The sequence below is a fragment of the Schistocerca serialis genome, chromosome 1 (assembly GCF_023864345.2).
Source record: "Schistocerca serialis cubense isolate TAMUIC-IGC-003099 chromosome 1, iqSchSeri2.2, whole genome shotgun sequence".
In the NCBI taxonomy this organism is placed as follows: Eukaryota; Metazoa; Arthropoda; class Insecta; order Orthoptera; family Acrididae; genus Schistocerca; species Schistocerca serialis.
Window position 1 is genome coordinate 796,254,073 of NC_064638.1, and position 7,049 is coordinate 796,261,121.

The 7,049-nt window shown below is 41.2% G+C and overlaps 1 non-coding gene across 1 annotated transcript; it reads right to left on the reverse strand.

Moving 5' to 3' along the window:
- Nucleotides 1-6,102: 6,102 nt before the first annotated feature.
- Trnas-cga (transfer RNA serine (anticodon CGA)) lies at nucleotides 6,103-6,177 on the reverse strand. The gene has a single exon. It is a non-coding gene; the product is annotated as a tRNA-Ser (tRNA).
- Between the last annotated feature and the right edge of the window lie 872 nt (nucleotides 6,178-7,049).

Here is a 7,049-nt window from a genome sequence, read left to right on the forward strand (position 1 = left end):
CTTCAGAATTTGAAAGACAGTATTCCAGTTAACGTTGTCAAAAGCTTTCTCTAAGTCTACAAATGCTAGAAACGTAGGTTTGCCTTTTCTTAATCTTTCATCTAAGATAAGTCGTAAGGTTAGTATTGCCTCACGTGTTCCAACATTTCTACGGAATCCAAACTGATCTTCCCCGAGGTCCGCTTCTACCATTTTTATATTTTCTCCTTTCATCAATTAAATTCAATATTTCTTCTGTTACCCAAGGGTTTCTACTAGCCCTCGTCTTTTTACCTACTTGATCCTCTGCAGCCTTCACTACTTCATCCCTCAGAGCTACCCATTCTTCTTCTACTGTATTTCTTTCCCCCATTCCTGTCAATAGTTCCCTTATGCTCTCCCTGAAACTCTCTACAACCTCTGGTTCTTTCAGTTTATCCAGGTCCCATCTCCTTAAATTCCCACCTTTTTGCAGTTTCTTCAGTTTCAATCTGCAGTTCATAACCAATAGATTGTGGTCAGAATCCACATCTGCCCCTGGAAATGTCTTACAATTTAAAACCTGGTTCCTAAATCTCTGTCTTACCATTATATAATCTATCTGATACCTTTTAGTATCTCCAGGATTCTTCCAGGTATACAACCTTCTTTTATGATTCTTGAACCAAGTGTTAGCTATGATTAAATTATGCTCTGTGCAAAATTCTACAAGGCGGCTTCCTCTTTCATTTCTTCCCCCCAATCCATATTCACCTACTATGTTTCCTTCTCTCCCTTTTCCTACTGACGAATTCCAGTCACCCATGACTATTAAATTTTCGTCTCCCTTCACTACCTGAATAATTTCTTTTATCTCGTCATACATTTCATCAATTTCTTCATCATCTGCAGAGCTAGTTGGCATATAAACTTGTACTACTGTAGTAGGCATGGGCTTTGTGTCTATCTTGGCCACAATAATGCGTTCACTATGCTGTTTGTAGTAGCTTACCCGTATTCCTATTTTCCTATTCATTATTAAACCTACTCCTGCATTACCCCTATTTGATTTTGTATTTATAACCCTGTAATCACCTGACCAAAAGTCTTGTTCCTCCTGCCACCGAACTTCACTAATTCCCACTATATCTAACTTTAACCTATCCATTTCCCTTTTTAAATTTTCTAACCTACCTGCCCGATTAAGGGATCTGACATTCCACGCTCCGATCCGTAGAATGCCAGTTTTCTTTCTCCTGATAACGACGTCCTCTTGAGTAGTCCCCGCCCGGAGATCCGAATGGGGGACTATTTTACCTCCGGAATATTTTACCCAAGAGGACGCCATCATCATTTAATCATACAGTAAAGCTGCATGTCCTCGGGAAAAATTACGGCTGTAGTTTCCCCTTGCTTTCAACCGTTCGCAGTACCAGCACAGCAAGGCCGTTTTGGTTAATGTTACAAGGCCAGATCAGTCAATCATCCAGACTGTTGCCCCTGCAACTACTGAAAAGGCTGCTGCCCCTCTTCAGGAACCACATGTTTGTCTGGCCTCTCAACAGATACCCCTCCGTTGTGGTTGCACCTACGGTACGGCCATCTGTATCGCTGAGGCACGCAAGCCTCCCCACCAACGGCAAGGTCCATGGTTCATGGGGGAAGTAGCGAGTAGCAAGTGAAATTCGTGACTGGATTGAGGACTTTTTGGTAGGAAGGACGTAGCATGTTATCTTGTATGGATAGTCATTGTCAGATGTAGAAGCAACTTCAGGTGTGCCCCAAGACAGTGCGCTGGGACCCTTACTGTTCATGCAGTATATTAATGACTTTGCAGACAATGTTAATAGTAACCAGAGACGTTTTGGAGATGATGCAGTTATCTATAATGAAGTACTATCTGGAAGAAGCTGCATATAAATATTCAGATCTTGAGAAGATTTCATGCAAAGATTGGCAACTTGTTTTACACGTTCAGAAATGTAAAACTGTGCACTTCATAGAGAGAAAAAGTAGCATCCTAGACTATAATATCAATGAGTCACTGTTGGAATTGGCTAGTTCACACAAATATTATGGTTGCAACACTTTGTAGGGGTATGAAATGGAATTATCACATAGGCTCGCTTGTGGGTGAAGAAGGTGGCAGACTTCGCTTTATTGGTAGAGTACAGGGAAAGTGAACTCAGTCTACAGAGGAGACTGTTCACAAATCACGCGTACGATCAGTTCTAGACTATCGCTCAAGTGTGTGGGACCCGTACCAAACAGGGCTAACAAGCGATATTGAACGTATACAGAGAAGGGCTGCACGAATTGTCACAAGTTTGCTTGATCTGTGAGAGAGTGTCATAGAGATACTGAAGCAACTGACCTGGAAGACTGAGGAGGCGTAATGTTGCATGGACGTACTGACCTCCAGATCTTTGTAAACGGTAGACTCAGCGGTCAACGTTATTATTACACTATACTTCTTCCCCATGTTCATCTTTCCAGGGGTGCATCCGACCCTGACTTAATTTTTAGGGTTCCGTATTTCAATCGATAAAAACGGAACACTTATAAGATCACTATGTTGTCTGACCGCCTGTCTGCCTGTCTGTCCGACTGTTGAAAGCCTTTTTTCTCAGGAACGAGTAGACGTTTCGAGTAAAAATATAACATCTATGGCCCCTTAGCAATGTAAAAAATTTAAGCTTCTAAGTCAAGGCAATCAAAAGATGTTGTTGTTGTTGTCTTCAGTCCTGAGACTGGTTTGATGCAGCTCTCCATGCTTCTCTATCCTGTGCAAGCTTCTTCATCTACCAGTACTTACTGCAACCCACATCCTTCTGAATCTGCTTAGTGTATTCATCTCTTGGTCTCCCTCTACGATTTTTTCCCTCCACGCTGCCCTCCAATGCTAAATTTGTGATCCCTTGATGCCCCAGAACATGTCCTACCAACCGGTCCCTTCTTCTTGTCAAGTTGTGCCACAAACTGCTCTTCTCCCCAATTCTATTCAATACCTCCTCATTAGTTATGTGATCTACCCATCTAATTTTCAGCATTCTTCTGTAGCACCACATTTCGAAAGCTTCTATTCTCTTCTAGTCCAAAATATTTATCGTCCATGTTTCACTTCCATACATGGCTACACTCCATACAAATTCTTTCAGAAACGACTTCCTCACACTTAAATCTATACCCGATGTTAACAAATATCTCTTCTTCAAAACGCTTTCATTGTCATTGCCAGTCTACATTTTATATCCTCTCTACTTCGACCATCATCAGTTATTTTGCTCCCCAAATATCAAAACCCCTTTACTACTTTAAGTGTCTCATTTCCTAATCTAATTCCCTCAGCATCACCCGACTTCATTCGACTACATTTCAATATCCTCGTTTTGCTTTTGTTGATGTTCATCTTATATCCAGCTTTCAAGACACTGTCCATTCCGTTCAACAGCTCTTCCAAGTCCCTTGCTGTCTCTGACAGAATTACAATGTCATCGGCGAACCTCAACATTTTTATTTCTTCTCCATGGACTTTAATACCTACTCCGAATTTTTCTTTTGTTTCCTCTACTGCTTGCTCAATATACAGGTTGAATAACATCGAGGACAGGCTACAACCCTGTCTCACTCCTTTCCCAACCACTGCTTCCCTTTCATGCCCCTCGACTCTTATAACTGCCGTCTGGTTTCTATACAAATTGTAATTAGCCTTTCGCTCCCTGTATTTTACCCCTACCACCTTCAGAATTTGAAAGAGAGTATTCCAGTCAATACTGTCAAAAGCTTTCTCTAAGTCTACAAATGCTAGAAACGTAGGTTTGCCTTTCCTTAATCTTTCTTCTAAGATAAGTCGTAAGGTCAGTATTGCCTCACGTGTTCCAATATTTCTACAGAATCCAAACTGGTCTTCCCCGAGGTCGGCTTCTACCAGTTTTTCCATTCGTCTGTAAAGAATTCGTGTTAGTATTTTGCAGCCGTGGCTTATTACACTGATAGTTCGGTAATTTTCACATCTGTCAACACCTGCTTTCTTTGGGATTGGAATTATTATATTCTTCTTGAAGTCTGAGGGTATTTGGCCTGTCTCATACATCTTGCTCACCAGATGGTAGAGTTTTGTCAGGACTGGCTCTCCCAAGGCCGTCAGTAGTTCTAATGGAATGTTGTCTACTCCTGGGGCCTTGTTTCGACTCAGGTCTTTCAGTGCTCTGTCAAACTCTTCACGTAGTATCGTATCTCCCATTTCATCTCCATTTACATCCTCTTCCATTTCCATAATATTGTCCTCAAGTACATCGCCCTTGTATAGACCCTCTATATACTCCTTCCACCTTTCTGCTTTCCCTTCTTTGCTTAGAACTGGGTTTCCATCTGAGCTCTTGATATTCATACAGGTGGCTCTCTTTTCTCCAAATGTCTCTTTAATTTTCCTATAGGCAGTATCTATCTTACCCCTAGTGAGATAAGGCTCTACATCCTTACATTTGTCCTCTAGCCATCCCTGCTTAGCCATTTTACACTTCCTGTCGATCTCATTTTTGAGACGTTTGTATTCCTTTTTGCCTGCCATCTATTTCACATATTTTAATACTAGCAAATTCACTCATTGAAATGCGTAGGTTACTTCCCGTTGACCTAGAATCGTGAAATTTGGCAAGCAGCAAGGTTTCACAGTAGAAGCAAAGGGAAAAAACCCTAAAATTGTTAATTCGTAATTATATCGCAGGAAAAAAAAATTGCCGTTTGTTATCCGTCTGTCTGTCAATCTGTCGCCCAAGACCCCATATTCTCAGGAATTACAATAGCAAATGCGAAATTATGCAAAACATTTAAACTTAAAATTTAAAATTAAAACATTGTCATATTATGTCAATTATTATGGAAGTCAATGCACGACCGCATCGAACAGTGCAGGTGAAGGAGGATATTCGGTGAATGTATTGCACTGCCCGTTACCCCTGTTTACAATCCGTCGAGCACGTGTTGGTTTGGGGAGACTCACTGCAGAGCATCCACATGCAGCAGCTGCCGACCGCCTTAGTGGAGGAATGGAACGCTCTACCACAAGAACTTCTTACCAACCCCGTGTCCAGCACGGGAACACGTTGCAGAGCATGCAATGGCGTCCACTGGGATCACACGCTCTATTAAGAACCATGTTGTGTTTTCTATAATACCCTGGGTACCATCGTGAATCGTTGCGACTTCCGTGTAAGTATTGTCCTTGATTAACAGTGTTACTTCTGTTCCTCCCATCGCATATTTCTTTTCGTTACCTTCTGCATCATACGGTAACATTTCTTTCTATGTACAAGCATATGATCTGCGTTTCCTGGAAATGTGTTATTTGTCAGTGGCACATCATGCGTAAGTCACATTCGTCTTAAAGTTTTGCACACCACCATATTTCTGTAAAACGTTTTTGAATATAAAACCTGCAAATCGCCTCAGTTCTCTGCTCGGTTTCTTCTTTCTTCCAACCTGTTCCCTTGTAGAACACTGTCTCTCGCTTTCTTAAGCCGTCAGCACCCGGATCATGCTTTCCAATGTCAACATTGTGCTTGCCAAGTCCAACGCACTGCTGAACGCTCAGGAATGGTACGACTTGTGCATGCGGTACGTGTGCCTTAAAGTGGTATACGCTATCGCAATGCGCTAAGGCGGCAGTTTACGGCTGTATCTGGCAAATCACACTGTTTACGAAATGTTCGGGCGTAAGATTCCTACTTCAGCTCTGCTAAAACGCACATTTACTCCCTTGTTCAAATGCTAGTCTAGTTGTTCTGCCTGTAGTATCCATAAACAAAAACTTCAATATCCATGAACATGATATAAAGTAAAAGGAAAGTACCATGTCCAGTCAATAAGCATATCGCCGGCCGTTGTGGCCGAGTGGTTCTAGGCGCTTCAGTCTGGAACTGCGTGACCGCTACGGTCGCAGGTTCGAATCCTGCCTCGGGCATAGATGTGTGTGATGTCCTTAAGTTAGTTAGGTTTAAGTATTTCTAAGTTCTAAGGGACTGAAGACCTCATAAGTTAAGTCCCATAGTGCTCAGAGCAATTTGAACCAATAAGCACATCGGCTTGTAAAACTTCAATCACAAACAGTTCCATACTAGAAACTTCCTGGCAGATTAAAACTGTGTGCCCGACCGAGACTCGAACTCGGGACCATTGCCTTTCGAGGGCAAGTGCTCTACCATCTGAGCTACCGAAGCACGACTCACGCCCGGTACTCACAGCTCTACTTCTGCCAGTATCACGTCTCCTACCTTCTCATTCTGGCATTCCAGTTCCATACTACTTTACAATTGTTCTCCAAATAAGATAAAAATTATTTCGTTATTCTCATTTTTTAGTAAAACCCTAATGCCATTCTTACTTGATCACTGTTCCTATTCAGTACCAGAATTTTTACAACATGTCAACTTGAAACAAGAAAGGGCAAAATATCTTACTGCAAGTAGTCCAAGCTATCTTGTAGGTAAAGCCAATCTAACAAACTCACTCGTCAGAAAGAATGCATTTATATTTACAAAACATCAAATATTATAGAAGTTACTTCTATTAAACTAATAATAAAGTATCAGAACCTATTAGAAAACGGAAAGGTTGGTAAAAAATCTCTGGGCACATTAAGACTCGCACCAGTAACACAGCACCTGTTAGCTGAAAGTCCTTCTAACGTTGTTGCTTTAATTTTGCTTTGAAAGCGGTGCCGATAGCCAATAAAAGCGGGTTAAAAGTTGTGAGCTGTCTGGGGAAGTTAACCTTGCATTACTGCGCAACTGTTTCACCAGGTATCCAGTCTAGCTTACCAAATTCACAACCAGACTAACATTAATTATAATCTTTTAATAGTCATACGACAACCGGTGATATATATATATATATATATATATAAGGGAATTTAAATAACAAGAAATAAATCAGTTTCTATTTGGAAATTTATTTTAACATTGATCATTGGAATTTCAGCATATTAAACTTGATTCGTAACTAAACTGGTGCCTTATTTAGGATTGTGAAAATGTGAGATTGTAATCTTACGGAGCACATCAAATATGGAGCCAAGATTGGGAGACTGCATA